The sequence below is a fragment of the Gorilla gorilla genome, chromosome 11 (genome assembly GCF_029281585.2).
Source record: "Gorilla gorilla gorilla isolate KB3781 chromosome 11, NHGRI_mGorGor1-v2.1_pri, whole genome shotgun sequence".
Lineage (NCBI taxonomy): Eukaryota > Metazoa > Chordata > Mammalia > Primates > Hominidae > Gorilla > Gorilla gorilla.
Window position 1 is genome coordinate 105057369 of NC_073235.2, and position 20315 is coordinate 105077683.

Genomic DNA, 20315 nt, shown 5'->3' on the forward strand with positions numbered 1-20315 from the left:
TTACAGAGGGAGTTAGTCTGAGTGAATCTTAAAATTGTTATCCTCAAATTTCAGTGATCGGTTACTTTATAGCTCATATGCTTCTATGGTCCCCCAGGAAGAAATCTTGTACTCATTAGCAGTTATTCCCAGTTCTTTTCCACACACACTCCCCTATCCCAGCTGTAGGTAAATACTAGTTTACTTTCTGTTTCAGTATCTTCACCTATTTTGGGTGTCTTATATAAATTGAAATCTATAAATTGTAGTCTTTTGTGATTAACTTCATGGTTCATCCATGTTTTAGCGTATATCGGTACTTCCTTTCTTTTTTTTTAAACTATGGCAAATCGTATAATAAAATTCACTTTCCCAATAATTTTCAAGTATATAGTACAATATCGCCAACAACATGCACATTGTTACGCAACAGATGCCCAGAATCCCCCTATCCTGCATGGCTGAAAGTCTACATCCACCAAACACAACTTCCTACTTCACCCTCCCTCTAGCTCCTGGCAACAAACCACCATTTGACTTTCTGTTTCTGTGAGTTTCACTGTTTTAGATGCTTTATATAAGTATGCATTATTTCATCTTTTGTGACTGGCATATTTTTCTTAGCATAGTGTCCTCAAGGTTCATCCTTGTCGTAGCATGTGACAGGATTTACTTCTTTTTAAAAGACTGAATAATATTCTCTTGTATGTATATACCATATTTTGTTTATCCATTCATCTGTTGATGTACATTTAAGTTGCTTCCACCTCTTGCCTATTGTGAATAATAATGCAGTGAACATGTGTACTGTGGACTGAATTGTGTTCTCTAATTCATATATTGAAACCCTAACTCCCAGTGTGACTGGGTTTGTAGATAAGGCCTGTAAGGAGGTGATGATAAAGGTTAAATAAGATAAGGTTGGGGCCTAATCCAATAGGGCTGGTTCCTTTATAAGAAGAGGAAGACACCAGATCTTTTTTCTACACTGTGGGAAGACACAGCAACAACATGGCCATCTGTAAGCCACGAAGAGAGCTCTCACCAGGAACTGATGGATAGCACCTGGATCTTGGACTGCTCAGATAGGATTATATGATCTAGTCTGTGGTATTCAGTAGCCCAAGCTGACTAATATAATGGCTGTGTGTGTACAAATAGCTTTTCAAGATTTTTTCCAATTCTTTTATACAGTGGGAAAACTGTATTCTATTTATACCCAGAAATAGAATTGCTAGAACATGTAGTAGTTCTATTTTTAATTTTTTGAGGAACTTCCATATTGTTTTCCATAGCGGCTGCGCACCATTTTTCATTCCCACCAACAGTGTACAAGGGTCAAGGATTCCAATTTCTTTATATATTCACCAACACTTACTTTCTGCCTCTGTCTCTCTTTCTTTCCTTTCTTTCTGTCTTTCTTTCTCTCTCTCTATCTCTCTCTTTCTCTCTTTCTTTCTTCTTTTTTTTTCAAGACGGAGTCTTGGTCTGTCACCCAGGCTGGAGTGCAGTGGCGCGATCTCGGCTGACTACAACCTCCACCTCCCTGGTTCAAGTGATTCTCCTGCATCAGCCTCCCAAGTAGCTGGGATTACAGGCATGTGCCACAATGCCCAGCTAATTGTTTTATTTTTATTTTTATTTTTGGTAGAGACTATTGGTCTTTGCCCACTAAATTGGAAGATATATTACCTTGTAATTGCCTTCAGAGCAGGGTTTTCCTCCTTTAGCTCATTGACATCTTGTACCAGATAATTTTTTTTCCAGATAATTTCTGTGTGTGTATGTGGAGGAGCCATATGTGCATTGTAAGATTTTGCCAGCATCCTTGACAAATGTTAGTGGTACTACCGACAAATGTTAGTGGTACTACCACAGGTTGTAGTGACAACCAAAAATGTCTCCAGACATCTTCAAATATCCCCTGGGGCATAAAACTGCATATCATTGAGAACTTTATGGCCCTAAAGAAGGAGATACAGTTTTATTCTCTGCTCGCTTTCTTTTCTGTTAGTCTCGATTATTTGTCATTTACAATATTTAACTTTGCTCAGCAAAATTTTAACCTTTCAAATAAAAGAAGTAGGTTACCACTTTAAATTATTGCTAAATAATTCTCAGGGCAGGTTTTTCTAAGTGAATTTGAACTTAGAAACATAGAATAGAGATGGATGAAAGTATCCTCATTTTATTTATTTTTTTATAAGAAAATTTATTTTTGAAATAATTTGGGGCACATGTGCTTGTGAAGAAATCTGTAGATATTGAGAGAGATGAAGTGTTAAAGATAGTTTAATTCAACAAATTTCTAAAAAAATTTTTATAACAAAACCTAGAGAAATTATGTAATTTGTTTTTTGTGTTGGTGTTGGTGTATATAGTTACATCAAAAACTTTTAAGACTTTAGTTAGATGTGTTCTACATGTGGAACACTTTTGTGTTGAAATGTTTTGTGGAGGTCACTAGTGATTATTAGAACACTATACATGTTCTAAAATGTTCTATGTAATATTGGATGGAATGATCCATTGTTTTATTTACCCTTCTTTTTCTCTAGAACTTAACTCTACATTTGGAAGTCGTGTATCTTACGTTTTTAAATTTTAATAACAAAGCCAAATAATCTTCTCAGTGAATTAGAAATTTATTTATTTATTTTTTGAGATGGAGTTTCACCCTTGTTTCCCAGGCTAAAGTGCAATGGCACGATCTGAGCTCACTGCATCCTCCGCCTCCCAGGTTCAAGCGATTCTCGTGCCTCAGCCTCCCAAGTAGCTGGGATTACAGGCATGCGCCACCATGCCTGGCTAATTTTATATTTTTAGTAGAGGTGGCGTTTCACCATATTGGTCAGGCTGGTCTCGAACTCCCGACATCAGGTGATCCACCTGCCTTGGCCTCCCAAAGTGCTCGGATTACGGGTGTGAGCCACCACACCCGGCCTAGAGATTTTTTAAAGTGCAGTAAATATGTGACATACTGGCTATGTTGCGTCACCATATACTTGAAAATGCTATCCAGATGCTTTTTTGTATAGGAGTCCCACAAGATATGCAAACATTTTTATTTATTTATTTATATTTGTATTTATTTATATATTTAAGACAGAGTCTCCCCCGTCACCCAGGCTGGAGTGCAGTTGGGCGATCACAGCTCACTGTAGCCTCAACATCCCAGTCTCAAGACATCCTCCTGTCTCAGCTTCCCAAGTACCTGAGACTACAGATGTGTGCCACCATGCCTGGCTAATTTTTTAATATTTTGTAGAGACAGGGTTTCACCATGTTGCCCAGGCTGATCTCAAACTCCTGGGCTCAAGCAGTCCAACCACCTCAGCCTCCCAAAGTGCTGGGATTACAGGGGTGAGCCACTGCACCTGGCCTATTTTTAGTTTTTTGAGGAACCTCCAAACCATTCTCCGTAGTAGTTTTATTAATTTACATTCCCACCAACAGTGTATAAGGGTTCCCTTTTCTCCAGACCCTTGCAGCATTTGTTATTACCTGTCTTTTGCCATGTTGCCAGGGTTGGTCTCAAACTCCTGGGCTCTAGTGATCCTCCCGCCTTGGCCTCCTAAAGTGTTGCAATTGCAGGCGTAAGCCACCATGCCTAGCCCTACAAACATAATTTTTTTTTTTTTTTTTTTTTTGAGACGGGAGTCTTGCTCTGTCGCCCAGGCTGGAGTGCAGTGGCACAATCTCGGCTCACTGCAACTTCCGCCTCCTGGGTTCATGCCATTCTCCTGCCTCAGCCTCCTGAGTAGCTGAGACTACAGGTGCCCGCCAACACACCTGGTTATTTTTTTTGTATTTTTAGTAGAGACGGGGTTTCACCGTGTTAGCCAGGATGGTCTCGATCTCCCGACCTCGTGATCTGCCCATCTCGGCCTCCCGAAGTGCTAGGATTACAGGCATAAGTCACTGCGCCCGGCCACAAACAATTTTGTACAAAGAATTTGAAATTTGAAAATTAACACAGGCCGGGCGTGGTGGCTCACGCCTGTAATCCCGGCACTTTGGGAGGCTGAGGTGGGTGGATCCCCTGAGGTTGGGAGTTCAAGACCAGCCTGACCAACATGGAGAAACCCTGTCTCTACTAAAAACACAAAATTAGCTGGGCATGGTGGCGCATGCCTGTAATCCCAGCTACTTGGGAGGCTGAGGCAGGAGAATGCTTGAACCTGGGAGGCAGAAGTTGTGGTGAGCCAAGATTCCACCATTGCACTCCAGCCGGGGCAACAAGAGCGAAACTCCGTCTCAAAAAAAAAAGAAAGAAAATTATACATTGTTGAAATAATTTTATTTCATTAGATATGCATAATAATTTTTAGCTCTACAATTTTATGTTTGCTTGTGTTTTTGAGTCTGTAAATCATAATGATGGGCCTATTGGGCATTCATTTCAATATAGTATTAGTGTAATAGAGCAAAGAGTGTATTAATACTCATGATCCTACCACATTTGGGGATATAGTCTGTAGACCCTTTTTGTGCCCATGTGCACACACTCACATACATTTTTTTTTTTTTTGAAACAGAGTCTTGCTCTGTTGCTCAGGCTGGAATGCAGTGGTGCCATCTCAGCTCACTGAGCCTCTACCTCCCGGGTTCAAGTGATTCTTCCGCCTCAGCCTCCTGAGTATCTGGGATCACAGGTATGTACCTACCACGCCCTGCTAATTTGTGTATTTTTAGTAGAGACAGGGTTTCACCACGTTGGCCAGGCTGGTCTCAAACTCCCGACCTCAGGATCCACTCACTGCGGCCTCCCAAAGTGCTGGGATTACAGGTGTGAACCACTGCACCTAGCCATAAATTTTAAAAATGCAGTTACATTGTGCTGGTGTTTAATACGGTCTTTTCCCTCTAAAAATAGATTGTAGATTGGCTGGATGTGGTGGCTCACACCTGTAATCCCAGCACTTTGGGAGGCAGAGGTGGGCGGATCATGAGGTCAAGAGTTTGAGACCAGCCTGGCCAACATAGTGAAACTCTGTCTCTATTAAAAATACAAAAAAATTAGCTGGACATGGTGGCAGGTGCCTGTAATCCCAGCTACTTGGGAGGCTGAGGCAAGGAGAATCACTTGAACCTGGGAGGTGGAGGTTGCAGTGATCCAAGATTTCGCCACTACACTCGAGCCTGGGCGATGCTGTGAGACTCTGTCAACAAATCACATCTAAACAATTTTTCATGACTGCATAGTATTTTATTTTGGGGTGTAGTATGATTTTGACAACCTAAATATATCTATAGAGAACTGATTACTGGCCGGGTGCAGTGGCTCACACCTGTAAATCCCAACACTTTGGGAGGCTGAGGTGGGAGGATTCCTTGAACTAGCTTGTGCAAGATGGCGAGACCCCATCTCTACAAAATGTGTTTAAGAAACTAGACAGGCATGGCGGCATGTGCCTATAGTCCCAGCTACTCGGGAGGCTGAGCTGGGAGGATCCCTTGAGCCCATGAGTTTGAAGCTGCAGTGAGCTGTGATTGCACCATTGCACTCCAGCTTGGGTGACAGAGCAAGACCCTGTCTCACATACACAAAAAGAGAGAAATGATTACCAGTGTTTGCTATTACAAATAATGTTCTAGTAAGTAAGTACGCTTATACATATTTGTATTTTTTAATATAAAAATTTGAAAGGGAATGTGGAGTCTTAGGAACATCCATATTTAAAATTGTTATTTTATGATGCTCTCCAGGCAGGTTATAGAAAATTATGTAGGTTAAGAATGTTTCTAGGATATTCAAAATTTAGTCCTCTTTTAAGAGTAGCTAATGAGGATGGCCACCCATTGCAACATGGGTTGAAAAAATAGAGTCATCCAAAACCATCTCATGGAATTCTTATTTATTTGTTTATGGGTTTATGACTTATATTTACACCATTAGAATATAACACCTTAAGGGTAGGTGGGCACTGTCTTATTCCCAGCATTTTTCCTGGTTTAGAATACTGCCGGGCACATAACCCGCACCTAATAAGTATTTGACTTTTTTTTTTTTGAGACAGAGTGTTGGCCAGGCACGGTGGCTCAAGCCTGTAATCCCAGCACTTTGGGAGGCGGAGGCGGGCGGATCACGAGGTCAGGATATCGAGACCATCCTGGCTAACATGGTGAATCCCCGTCTCTTCTACAAATACAAAAAAATTAGCTGGGCGTGGTGGCTGGCGTAGTCCCAGCTACCAGGTCCCAGGCTGAGGCAGGAGAATGGCGTGAACCCGGGAGGCGGAGCTTGCTGTGAGCCGAGATTGTGCCACTGCACTCCAGCCTGGGCGACAGAAGGAGACTCCGTCTCAAAAAAAAAAAAGAAAAAAAAAAATAATAATAAATAAATAAAAGTGTTGCTCTGTCGCCCAGGCTGGAGTGCAATGTCTTGGCCTTGGCTCACTGCAGCCTCCTCCTCCCGGGTTCAAGCAGTTCTCATGCATCAGCTTCCCGAGTAGCTGGAACTACAGGCACGTGCCACCATGCCTGGCTAATTTTTTGTATTTTTATTAGAGACGGGGTTTCGACATGTTAGCCAGGATGGTCTCGATCTCCTGACCCCATGATCCGCCTGCCTCAGCCTCCCAAAGTGCTGAGATTACAGGCATGAGCCACCGCGCCCAGCCTCTTTAATGACTGATTTTTATGTAGACTCCAGGATATGTAAGCCTCAGAGGTTTAAGCGTGGCTTATGTGCTTTTCTGTGGTTTAGCTGTTGGCTCTGAATTAGGAGAGAACAATATATCTTACTGCTGTTTGGGAAAGCTTGGATTATTTTGTCAGCTTAGAATTGGTGTGTGTGTGTGTGTGTGTGTGTGTGTGTGTGTGTGTGTGTGTGTATTTTTTGTTTTAATCAGCTTTTGCTTGTCTTTCTCTTTAGGTGTACAGAAAAGAGTTAAAATAGCAGGCCTGGGGTGGGGGTGGCAGCTCACACCTGTAATCCCAGCACTTTGGGAGGCCAAGGCAGGCGAGGTCGGGAGTTCGAGACCAGCCTGACCAACATGGAGAAACGCTGTCTCTACTAAAAATACAGAATTAGCCAGGCATGGTGGCACATGCCTGTAATCCCAGCTGCTCAGGAGGCCGAGGCAGGAGAATCGCTTGAAACCGGGAGGTGGAGGTTGCAGTGAGCCAAGATTGCGCTGTTACACTCCAGCCTGGTCAACAAGAGCGAAACTCCATCTCAAAAAAATAAAAAAAAAAAAATAATAATAATAATAAAAAAATAACAGACCTGAGACTGCTATCTTTAGAATGGCCTGCTTGCAACTTGGCCCTTAGCTGGCATTTAGGAATTTAGATTTTGGGAGTGTTCCCACCATTCCCAAACCGATATGAGTGGTTTACTATGCCTAAAGTGTTTGTGCAAACAATGTGGAAATATGCTTTATATTGAATGCCTCCCTTTCTTCTGGGAATTTGGATACCTGCTAGGCTAAGTATGCCTATGTGACCCATGACCCAGTAAAAACTTTGGACACTGAGTCTCTAATGAGCTTCCTTGGTTAAACAACATTTCACACGTTTTGTCACAATTCACTGCTAGAGGAATTAAATGCACCCTATGTAACTCCATGGAACTGATGGAAGTTTACACCTGGTTTTCTCCTGACTTTGATTCATGTCTTTTCCTGTTGCTGAGTTTGGTTTGTATTATTTTGCTGTAATATATTATAGCCTTGAGGCTGGGTGCGGTGGCTCATGCCTGTAATCCCAACACTTTGGGATTACACCCAGCTGAGGTGGGTGGATTGCCTGAGGTCAGGAGTTTGAGACCAGTCTGGCCCACGTGGTGAATCCCCATCTCTACTAAAAATACAAAAAAAAAAAAAAAATAGCCAGGCTTGATGGCATGCACGTGTGATCCCAGCAATTTGGGGGGCTGAGGCAGGGGAATTGCTTGACCTAGGGAGGTGGAGGTTGCAGTGAGCCAAGATGGCACCACTGCACTCCAGCCTGGGCAACAGAGCGAGACTCTGTCTCAAAAAACAACAACAAGAACAACAACAACAAAAAGCATTATAGCCTTGAGTACAACTTTGTGCTGAATTCTGTGGGTCTCAGGGATCCCCAACACAACATCAAATTTGAGAACATCCTGAACAGGTAGGTACCTTATGAAGATTTTAATCTCTTTCCTACTATGATCTTTCTCTGACATCATGAGAATGCTCAGCAAAATGATAATTTAATCTGTTGTATTCTAGATACAGAAATATGTAAATTAAGGGATGAATATTTTATTTTTGAAAGGATTATTTGCTTTACAAAAGATTTCACCATGGGCTGGGCGAGGTGGCTCATGCCTGTAATCCCAGCACTTTGGGAGGCCGAGGCAGGTGGATCACCTGAGGTTGGGAGGTTGAGACCAGCCTGACCAACATGGAGAAACCCCGTCTCTACTAAAAATACAAAATTAGCCGGGCGTGGTGGCGCATGCCTGTAATCCCAGCTACTTGGGAGGCTGAGGCAGGAGAATCGTTTGAACCTGGGAGGCGGAGGTTGCAGTGAGCCCAGATCATGCCATTGTACTTCAGCCTGGGCAACAAAAGTGAAACTCCATCTCAAAAAAAAAAAAAAAAAAAAAAAAAAAGATTTCACCATAACATTGGGAAAATAGAGGACTCTTTTGCTTGATTTATATACTTAAATTTAGAAATTTGAGTTTACACTAAATTTTATAGGGACAGTTATGTTAGATTAAGATACTCTGTTTTTCATATATTTCATAACAGAATTTGTGATACTCTGAAATCCCAGTTGTATTTGTCTTGAGAAGTTTGTGTTCTGGAAAAGGAATACTATTGCTTCAGCTATTTAGTTATTTGCCCCATTACTGCAAGGTTCCTGTGTTGTTTATTTTAGATAGTTCATTTTGACATTTAGATAAACCAAAGCCAAACACACAAGCATGCCCAGAATTAGTCCCTGAACTTCATTCCAGGGTAAAGATAAGACATTTAGACTTCTCCAGTACAGATAAATATATTACAACTACTGAAAAATGGGTGTTATGTGACTCTCGTATTTTTAGATACAGAATGACAGTGAAGGTCTTAAAAAATTTCTATCAGTTAAACTTATGGGAAAATTTATATTCACTTATAGATCCTACTTTTCAATTATAGGTTATGCCTAGGATTCTGTGACTCAATAACACCTTTTAATAACATGAATGAAAAATATTTAAATTCCCCTGAACTATATGTTGTCCTATTCAGCTCTATATTGTGTCTTGCCTTTGAAAAAATGGACTTCATTGAGGTATAAACTGCATCTATTTAAAACTGTACGATTCGGGCCGGACACAGTGGCTCACGCCTGTAATCCCAGCAGTTTGGGAGGCCGAGACGGGAGGATCACCTGAGGTTAGGAGTTCGAGACCAGCCTGGGCAACATGGCAAAACCCCGTCTCTACTAAAAATACAAAAATTAGCCGGGTGTGGTGGCAGGTGCCTGTAATCCCAGCTACGCGGGTGGCTGAGGCAGGAGAATTGCATGAACCCAGGAGGCAGAGGTTGCAGTGAGCCGAGATCGTGCCATTGCACTCCAGCCTGGAGGACAAGAGCGAGACTCTGTCTCAAAACAACAACAAAAAACTACAATTTGATGAGTTTTTGTTTTGTTTTTTGTTGTTGTTGTTTTTGAGACAGAGTTTCACCCTTGTTGCCCAGGCTGGAGTGCAATGGCATGATCTCAGCTCACCACAACCACCATCTCCCAGGTTCAAGCGATTCTCCTGTCTCAGCCTCCCGAGTAGCTGGGATTACAGTCATGAGCCACCACTCCTGGCTAAATTTTGTGTGTGTGTGTTTTTAGTAGAGATGCGGTTTCTCCATGTTGGTCAGGCTAGTCTCAACCTCCCGACCTCAGGTGATCTGCCTGCCTCAGTCTCCCCAAGTGCTGGGATTACAGTCGTGAGCCACTGCGCCTGGCCAATTTGATGAGTTTTTATAATTGTGTAATAGTCATGAAACTCCCCACCATACTCAACATACAGTACATTTTTATCATCCCCCAAAGATTCCTTATGCCCCTTTGTATTCTGTTTGCCCCTTGCCCTTAGCACCAGGCAATGACTGATCTGCTTTAGATTACTTTGTATTCTCTAGGATTTCATATGAACGGAATCTATATGCACTTGTGTGTGATCTCTTTTGCTCTGAACAATGTTTTTGATATTTATCCATATTGTTACATAATCTATTCCTTTTATTGCTGAGTAGTAACTTATATGGTTGTATCACATTTTGTTGATCACCAATTTATGAACAGTTGTTTACATATTGTAAATAAATTGCTATTGTGTGAGTTTTTGTGTGATATATGATTTCATTTTCCTGTTTTGTTTTTGGTTTTCATTAATAAAAAAGATTGGTTCTAGTAGTCAGGCATTGTGGCTTGTGCCTATAGTCCCAACTATCCAGAGACCAGGGCAGGAGGATCACTTGAGCCCAGGAGTTCAAGTCCAGCCTGGGCAACATAGCAAGACCCTGTCTCTTAAAATAATTGGTTCTAATAGTTCTTGTTAGTGGCAAAAATTAGGGGAAAGAAGTACATCAATCATTTACTTATTCAATAAATACTTGTTGAATGCCAAGTATAATGCCATGTGCTAAAAACACAATGGTGAACAAGGACTCAGCCCCTGCTCTTATTTTAGCTTATACTTTAATGAACACGCTAAGCACATTTACAAGTAGTAAGAAGTATGGGGATTGTGTGAATAAGTATAGAATGTTATGGAAGTATGTGATAGGGGATCCCGCCTCAGTGGTCTGGGGTAATTAGAGTAGGAGTCTTCAGAGAAATGTTTAAGAGGAACAGAAAGTAAATAAATGAGGCACTCCAGGTAAAGAGAACAGAATGCATGAAGGCCTTGATGTGAAAAAGAGAATGGTATTTTATGTGTGCTATCTGGATGAAGCTGGAGGGATTTGGAGTTTCTAGATTATGTAGGTCCTTGTACAACATCTTAAGGATTTTGGAAATTTTCCTGAAGATGGTAGGAAATCACTAAAATGTTTCAAGCAAGGACATGACATGATCAAATTGTGGATCTTATCATTGCAGTTTAATATATACTGTCTTTTTTTTGAGTAAATTATTTATAGTCCCTTCATTATCAGAAATTCTGCCCATTATTTAAAATTCTATTACTTTTAATAATAATTTTTAGTAATACTAAGTATATACCCAAAAGGAAGGAAATCAGTATATCAAAGAGATGTTTGCACTCCCTTGTTTACTTCACCATTGTTCACAATAGCCAAGATTTGGAAGCAACCTAAGTGGCCATCAACAGGTGAATGAATAAAGAAAATGTGGTACATATACACAATGGAGTACTATTCAACCATAAAAAAGAATGAGATTCTGTTATTTGCAACAACATGGATTGGAGGACATTATGTTAAGTGAAATAAGCTAGGCACAGAAAGACAAATTTTGCATGTTCTTACTTGTTTGTGGGAGCTCAAAATTAAAACAATTGAACTCATGGAGATACAGAGTAGAAAGATGGTTACCAGAGGCTGAGAAGAATAGTGGCAGAGGGGGTAAGGACAGGGCAGAAGTGGGGATGGTTAATGGGTACAAAAGTATAATTAGATGGAATGAATAAGATCTAATATTTGATAGCACAAGGTGACTACAGTCAACAATAATTTGTTATACATTAAAAATAACTAATAGAGTATAATTGGATTGTTTGTAATACAAAGAATAAATGCTTAAGGGGATGCATATGCCATTTACCCTGATGTGATTGTTAACTCATTGCATGTCTGTATCAGAATATTTCATGTACCTTATATATACCTACTATGTACCCACAAAAGTTAAAAAATTTTTAGTAAGAGATGCTATCAAGAAGGTGAGTAAAATATTGCAGTAAGACTAGGACCACTCCCCATTTTATTATTTTATTTCTGAATAAGTAAAAAAATTTATTTTTAATTTTTGTTTTTGAGACAGGGTCTCACTGTCACCCAAGCTGGAGTGCAGTGGCATGAACTTGGGTTACTGCAATCACCACCTCCCGGGCTCAAGTGATCCTTCCACCCCAGCCTCCCAAGTAGCTGGGACTACAGGCACACACCACCACACCTGGCTAATTTTTTGTATTTTTGGTAGAGATAGGGTTTTGCCATGTTGCCCAGGCTGGTCTCGAACTCTTGAGCTCAAGCGATCCGCCCACCTTGGCCTCCCAAAGTGCTGAGATTACTGGGGTGAGCCACTGCACCCAGCCCTGAATATGTAGAATTTAAATATCCAGATGCTACTGGAATACTAAAGTTTTAAATTCCCATTTATGTAAGAGAAGGCTACTTGCTGGAAGTAAATCGGGGATAAAGCCAAGAGGCCTGGTATTTGAGTTTCGGTAACAGTCTATAACCAAGTAACTTACCTACTAACTTATCTAGTTACTTGTTACTTGTTATCTAGTAACTTGTTACATTATTGAGCACTCATTTATAGTACTTGCTCTAAGTCTGTGAGGAGGAAGTCTTTTAGGAGAAGCAGGGATTATCAGAACAATTTACAGTTGTGCTTTAATGGACAAAACCAAAACATGATTACAATTTGACAATTTTGTTTATATATAGTGCTTAGTATATTTATATAAACTCTCTAGAGCTGCACTGTCTAAAATAGCACTAGAGACACGTGGTTATATTAGTTGGCTTGGACTGCCACAACAAAATACAGTAGACTCCATGTCTTGAAACAACAGCAATTTATTTTTTCACAGCTCTGGAAGCTGGGAAGTCCAAGATCAAGGTGCTAGATGATTTGGATCCCTGGTAAGGCGTCTGTTCCTGGCTTGCAGATGGCCACCTTCTCTCTGTGTCCTCACATAGCACAGAGAGAGGAAGCAAGCTCTGCAGTGTCTGTTCCTATAGGGTACTAATCCTGTCTCATGACGTCCTTGAAACCTAGTTACCTCCAGAGGCTCCATGTCCAAATAACATCACATTGTGGGTTAGGGTTTCAGTATGTGAATTTGAGGGGAACACAATTTTAAGTCTTACAGCAGTGGCTATTTAAATTTACATTGCAATTAATTGAAATTAAAACAATACTAAAAATTCAGTTCCTCAGTCACACTAACCGTATTTCAAGTGCTTAATATCCAAATAAGGTGACTGAGAGTGATGGTTCACACCTATAATCCCAGCACTTTGGGAGGCCAAGTTAGGAGGATTGGTTGAGCCCAGGAAATTGAGACCAGACTGGGCAACATAGCCAGACCCCATCTCTATCTAAAAATAAAAAAATAAAAAAATATGACTACTGGTTACTGTATTAGACAATGTAGATTATAGAATATTTCCATTTTCACAGAAAATTATATTGGATGGTGCTGATATATAGTATATGGAAGTCATGATAGCTATCGATCACACAAAAGACGTTACTCTTATTTTGAGTGAGAAACAATGCTGTGATTGTGTCTTACTTGAAGTCTGCTTTCCTCAGTAAAAATCCATTATAATGAACTCCTTTAAGAAGTGGAGAGTTTTTTGTTTGTGGGGAGTGATTAGTTTTATTTTAAAGTGTTTTTGGATTATTTTCATGGTATGTTCTTTTGTGTACTTTTTATCTTAAAATTAAAGTAGTATTGCCAGGGGCGGTGGCTCACGCCTGTAATCCCAGCACTTTGGGAGGCCAAGGTGGGCAGATCATGAGGTCAGGAGATCAAGACCATCCTGGCTAACACAGTGAAACCCCGTCTCTACTAAAAATACAAAAAATTAGCTGGGTGTGGTGGTGGGCGCCTGTAGTCCCAGCTACTTGGGAGGCTGAGGCAGGAGAATGATGTGAACCCGGGAGGCGGAGCTTGCAGTGAGCCGAGATTGCGCCACTGTACTCCAGCCTGGGCAACAGGGTGAGACTCCGTCTCAAAAAAAAAAAAAGTAAAGTAGTATTGCTAATTACCTGTTTCAGATCTCATCACAAAGGACACTATGATTTTTTTTTTTTTTTTTTGAGATGAAGTCTTGCCGTGTCGCCCAGGCTGGAGTGCAATGGCGCAATCTCGGCTCACTGCAACCTCCGCTTCCCGAGTTCAAATGATTCTCCTGCCTCAGCCTCCCAAGTTGCTGGGATTACAGGCGCCCACCACCACGCCCAGCTAAGTTTTGTACTTTTAGTAGCGATGGGGTTTCACCATGTTGGTCAGGCTGGTCTTAAACTCCTCACCTCATGATCCGCCCATCTCGACCTTCCAAACTGCTGGGATTACAGGCGCGAATCACACGCCCGACCGATTGGTTCTATTTATATAGCACTTTTCTTTCTTTCTTTTTTTTTTTTTCCCAGAGGGAGTCTCGCTCTGTCGCCTAGGCTGGAGTACAGTGGCACGATCTCAGCTCACTGCAACCTCTGCCTCCTGAGTTCAAGCAATTCTTCTGCCTCAGCCTCCCAAGTAGCTGGGACTATACGCGTGTGCCACCACACCCGGCTAATTTTTGTATTTTTAGAAGAGACGGGGTTTCACCATATTGGTCAGGCTGGTCTTGAACTCCTGACCTCAGGTAATTCACCAGCCTCGGCCTCCTAAAGTGCTGGGATTACAGGCATGAGCCACCGTGTCCAGACTTTATAGCACTTTTCAAAGCCCTTTCATATATCTCTGCTACTCACAGTGAACCCGAGTGTGGAGATTGCATGTAAACTATACAGTATACATGGCTTCATATGTGGGTATCTCTTAGAAGACACACAATAGTGTGAACTCTCCTAATAACTGTATATAAATGTGTAAGTTGAACCTGTATTCTTTCCTTTTTTCACTCCTTTCTTTTTTTTAAAGTGTCTTGGGATTTTTAGAAGGGGATATACCTTTCCAATAACCCATATACTATTGTCTGCCAAATTGACCATATTTTCAAAACAGATTTATTATCTATCTACCTACCTACCTACCTATCAATCATCTGTCTCTCTATTGAGAGACACTAGTATTAGAATCTGATCCAAAACAATGAATGAGATTAAACCTCATGTAATAAGATTTTGAGTTAGAATAATAAATAGCCTTATATATGTTTGGGTTTTGCATACTGTAGCTGTCATACCGTGTTTCAGTTATTCATTGCTTCAGATGATTAAGGGTTTTTTTTTTGTGCTCAGCTTTAATATAGCTCATTTATCATGAACATGATATAATAATTTTTCATGACTATTATCTATTTCTAGTGATTTCTTCATCAATATAGATTTATGACTTTTTTTAGAATGAAAGAAGAAACAGAAAAATGACATAAAGATCAATTATTTTTAGCAAGCAATAATATAAAGATATTTTATATTATTTTTAGCAAGATTATATATATATAGAGAGAGAGAGAGAGAGAATTATAGATAAGCCATTAAAATCTTTGGAAACCTATGCTAATTTTTCTGTGTCATACTTTCATCTTTTTCCCCCAACATCATATAGTAGAATGAGACACTTCTACTCAAAGGACAAGACGTAGATTGCAAGTTTGACTTTTTTGTTTTTTTTTGAAATGGAGTTTTGCTCTGTCACCCAGACTGGAGTGCAATGGTGTGATCTTGGCTCACTGCAGCCTCCGCCTCTGGGGTTCAAGCGATTCTCCTGCCTCAGCCTCCCAAGTAACTGAGATGACAGGCACACGCCACCACGCTCGGGTAATTCTTGTAGTTTTTAGTAGAGACGGGGTTTCTCCATTTTGGCCAAGCTGGTCTTGAACTTCTGACTTCAGGTGATCTGCCCACTTTGGCGTCCCAAAGTGCTGGGATTACAGGTGTGAGCTACCATGCCCAGACTTTACTTGTTTTTCAAGTAAATGATTGGACACCTTCAGTTTAAATGATATGGTAACACATGGACAATTCTGTATAGTGATACTTTTTGTTTAAAGCATTTATTTGCCATATATATAATATTTAAAAAATTTTTGAGCCAGGTACTGTGGCTCACTCCTGCAATCCCAGCACTTCCGGAGGCCAAGGCAGGAGGATCACTTGAGTCCAGGAGTTTGTGACCAGCCTGGGCAACATAGCAAGACCTTGTCTCTACAAAAAAAACAAAAACAAAAAAAAAACCAAAAAACGCACACAAAAATTAGCCGGGCTTGGTGGCATGTGCTTGTGGTCCCAGCTACTCAGGAGACTTAGGTGGGAGGATCCCTTGAGCCTGAAAGCCAGAGGTTGCAGTGAGCCAAGGTTGTGCCACTGCACTCAAGCTGGGCAATATTTACTGAGACCCTGTCTCAAAAAAAAAAAATTTTTTTTAAATTAAATGCTTAATTCTCTTATAGTCTATCTTTGTTAGTGTGCTCAGTTAGAATTTGGCCTCTGCTGTATTCTGTCAAATTGTCCTCTTTATCCTTTCTATAGCTCTGAGTTTAACAGATCTTTAGAATAGATGATAACCAGTGGTGATTGTTTCTTTAATGTGCACATTTTTCTTTATTCAAAAAGGTGGCTTTCTTTTTATTTGACGTGTATTTTTTGCATTCTCTAACCCAATTTTCTTATACATTTGGGACTTCAATTTGTATCTGCCTATAAGCAAACTTATTTATAATTACAATTTTTATCCCTGCCAAATCTTCCCTGTGTATAAATTGGTTATCATTAGGTTCTAAAAAGTTTTTATAGAGTTAATTTGAAAAGCTGTTCTTCATAATTGTGTACAGTTTCTAGAGTTTTACATTTATGGACCTACCTTGCATGCAATATCTTGAAGATAGAAAAAGTGTAGGCTGTTCTCAAAACGTTGGAGTGAGAAAGTAAGATGTCCTGCTGCCAAATATAAAGTTGTTTTTATACTGTCTCTCTGCTGAAAATCCTTTTTATTTTTCTCCTTTAAGCCTTCCTCTTTGATTGAGTGTACTCTCTTCTTTTCTGAGGTTTTAGTTTTTTGGATACTTGTTTAACGAACTTTTTGTCAGCTACCATTTGGCAGCTCACTTTCACAACCCTCACACTCCTCTTTTTACCTACTTTTAGTTGTTTGGCAAACATCTATATTTTTGTACAACTTTGGCAAAAATGATTTATCAATGTAGCTCCATACCTGTTGAATAAAAATAGTAGAAATTATACATCACAAGAAATAGAACCTTATTAAGAATTTTCTTTACATTTAACTTTTAAGTTCAGGGGTACATGTGCAGGTTTGTTATATATGTAAACTTGTGTTATGTAAACTTGTTGTATAGATTGTTTCATCACCCAGGTATTAAGCTTAGTATTTCATTAGTTATTTTTCCTGATCCTCTCCCTCCTCCCACCCTCCACCCTTTGCTGGCCCCAGTGTGTGGGGTTCCCCTCTATGTGTCCATGTGTTTTCATCATTTATCTCCCACTTATAATTGAGAACCTGTGGTGTTTGGTTTTCTGTTCCTGTATTAGTTTGCTAAGGATAATGGCCCCAAAACCATACAAATTCTGGAAGACAGCCTAGGCAATACCATTCTGGACATAGGAACAGGCAGTTTTCATGACGATGCCAAAAGCAATTGCAACAAAAGCAAAAGCAAAACAAAAAACAAAAGCAAAATGAGATTTAATTAAACATAAGAGCTTCTGCACGGCAAAAGAAACTATCAACAGGGTAAACAGACAACCTACAGAATGGGAGTAAATTTTTGCAAACTATGCATCTGACAAAGGTGTAATAACCAGCATCTATAAGGAGCTTAAACAAATTTACAAGAAGAAAGCAACCTCATTAAAAAGTGGGCAAAGGAAATAGATAGTTTTCTTTTTTTTTTTTTTTTAGTTTTTTTTATGATTTACATTTTTTTAATCTTTTTTATTTTATTTTATTTTATTTTATTTTTTATTGATCATTCTTGGGTGTTTCTCGCAGAGGGGTATTTGGCAGGGTCATAGGACAATAGTGGAGGGAAGGTCAGCAGATAAACAAGTGAACAAAGGTCTCTGGTTTTCCTAGGCAGAGTGTTTGTGTCCCTGGGTACTTGAGATTAGGGAGTGGTGATGACTCTTAAGGAGCATGCTGCCTTCAAGCATCTGTTTAACAAAGCACATCTTGCACCGCCCTTAATCCATTTAACCCTGAGTGGACACAGCACATGTTTCAGAGAGCACAGGGTTGGGGGTAAGGTCATAGATCAACAGGATCCCAAGGCAGAAGAATTTTTCTTAGTACAGAACAAAATGAAAAGTCTGCCATGTCTACCTCCCTCTACACAGACACAGCAACCATCCGATTTCTCAGTCTTTTCCCCACCTTTCCCCCCTTTCTATTCCACAAAACCGCCATTGTCATCATGGCCCGTTCTCAATGAGCTGTTGGGTACACCTCCCAGATGGGGTGGTGGCCGGACAGAGGGGCTCCTCACTTCCCAGCAGGGGCGGCCAGGCAGAGGCGCCCCTCACCTCCCGGACGGGGCGGCTGGCCGGGCGGGGCGCTGACCCCCCCACCTCCCTCCCGGACGGGGCAGCTGGCCGGGCAGGGGGCTGACTCCCCCACCTCCCTCCCGGACGGGGCGGCTGGCCGTGCAGAGGGGCTCCTCACTTCCCAGTAGGGGCGGCTGGGCAGAGGCGCCCCTCACCTCCCGGACGGGGCGGCTGGCCAGGCGGGGGGCTGACCCCCCCACCTCCCTCCCGGACGGGGCGGCTCGCTGGGTGGGGGGCTGATCTCCCCACCTCCCTCCCGGTCGGGGTGGCTGGCCGGGCGGGGGGCTGACCCCCCCCACCTCCCTCCCGGACGGGGCGGCTCGCCGGGTGGGGGGCTGATCTCCCCACCTCCCTCCCGGATGGGGCAGCTGGCCGGGCAGAGGGGCTCCTCACTTCCCAGTACGGGCGGCTGGGCAGAGGCGCCCCTCACCTCCCAGATGGGGCGGCTGGCCGGGCAGGGGGCTGACCCCCCACCTCCCTCCCGGACGGGGCAGATGGCCTGGCGGGGGCTGACCCCCACCTCCCTCCCGGACGGGGTGGCTGCTGGGCGGAGACGCTCCTCACTTCCCAGAAGGGGTGGCAGCCGGGCGGAGGGGCTCCTCACTTCTCAGACGGGGCGGCTGCCGGGCAGAGGGGCTCCTCACTTCTCAGACGGGGCGGTTGCCAGGCGGAGGGTCTCCTCACTTCTCAGACGGGGTGGCCGGGCAGAGACGCTCCTCACCTCCCAGACGGGGTCGCGGCCGGGCCGAGGCGCTCCTCACATCCCAGACGGGGCGGCGGGGCAGAGGCGCTCCCCACATCTCAGACGATGGGTGGCCAGGCAGAGACGCTCCTCACTTCCTAGATGGGATGGCGGCCGGGAAGAGGTGCTCCTCACTTCCTAGGTGGGATGGCGGCCGGGCAGAGACGCTCCTCGCTTTCCAGACTGGGCAGCCAGGCAGAGGGGCTCCTCACATCCCAGACGATGGGCGGCCAGGCAGAGACGCTCCTCACTTCCCAGACGGGTTGGCGTCCGGGCAGAGGCTGCAATCTCGGCACTTTGGGAGGCCAAGGCAGGCGGCTGGGAGGCGGAGGTTGTAGCGAGCCGAGATCACGCCACTGCACTCCAGCCTGGGCACCATTGAGCACTGAGTTAATGAGACTCCGTCTGCAATCCCGGCACCTCAGGAGGCCGAGGCTGGCAGATCACTCGCGGTTAGGAGCTGGAGACCAGCCCGGCCAACACAGCGAAACCCCGTCTCCACCAAAAAAATACGAAAACCAGTCAGGCGTGGCGGCGCGCACCTGCAATCGCAGGCACTCAACAGGCTGAGTCAGGAGAATCAGGCAGGGAGGTTGCAGTAAGCCGAGATGGCGGCAGTACAGTCCAGCTTCGGTTCGGCATGAGAGGGAGACCGTGGAAAGAGAGGGAGAGGGTTCGGCATGAGAGGGAGACCGTGGAAAGGAGGGAGAGGGAGAGGGAGGGAGAGGGAGAGGGAGAGGGGAAATAGATAGTTTTCAAAAGAAGACATGCATGTGGCCAACAATTATATAAAAAAACGGCTCAGTATCACTGATCATTAGAGAAATGCAAATCAAAGTCACAATGATATATCATCTCACACTGGTCAAAATGGCTATTATCAAAAAGTCAAAAAATAACATATGCCAGGAAGGTTGTGGAGAAAAAGGAACACTTATACACTGTTGATGGGGGTCTAAATTAATTCAGCCATTTTGGACACATGCACGTGTATGTTTGTTGCAGCACTGTTCACAATAACAAAGAAGTAGAATCAATCTAAATGCCTATCAGTGGTAATCTGGATAAAGAAAATGTAAATATACACCATGGAATACTATGCAGCCATAAAAAAGAATTCTTAAAGGTTGATTCTACATCTGAAAATTACTTGAAATTAAACTAAAAAAGCCCAGTGTTTAAATTTTTTGGCATT

General features: G+C 42.5%; 1 protein-coding gene across 4 annotated transcripts in view; it reads left to right on the top strand.

Moving 5' to 3' along the window:
* BMPR2 (bone morphogenetic protein receptor type 2) overlaps nt 1–20315 on the top strand; it is a 188560-nt gene that overhangs the window by 66434 nt on the left and 101811 nt on the right. Inside the window, exon 1 of one of the 4 annotated variants that reach the window (XM_063695102.1) lies at nt 4615–4634. The exons of the other annotated variants lie outside the window; for them this stretch is intronic. The gene's annotated coding sequence lies outside the window, so the exon portion shown is untranslated. Of the gene's footprint in view, nt 1–4614; nt 4635–20315 lie in introns of those variants that run through there. 4 annotated transcript variants of the gene reach the window in all.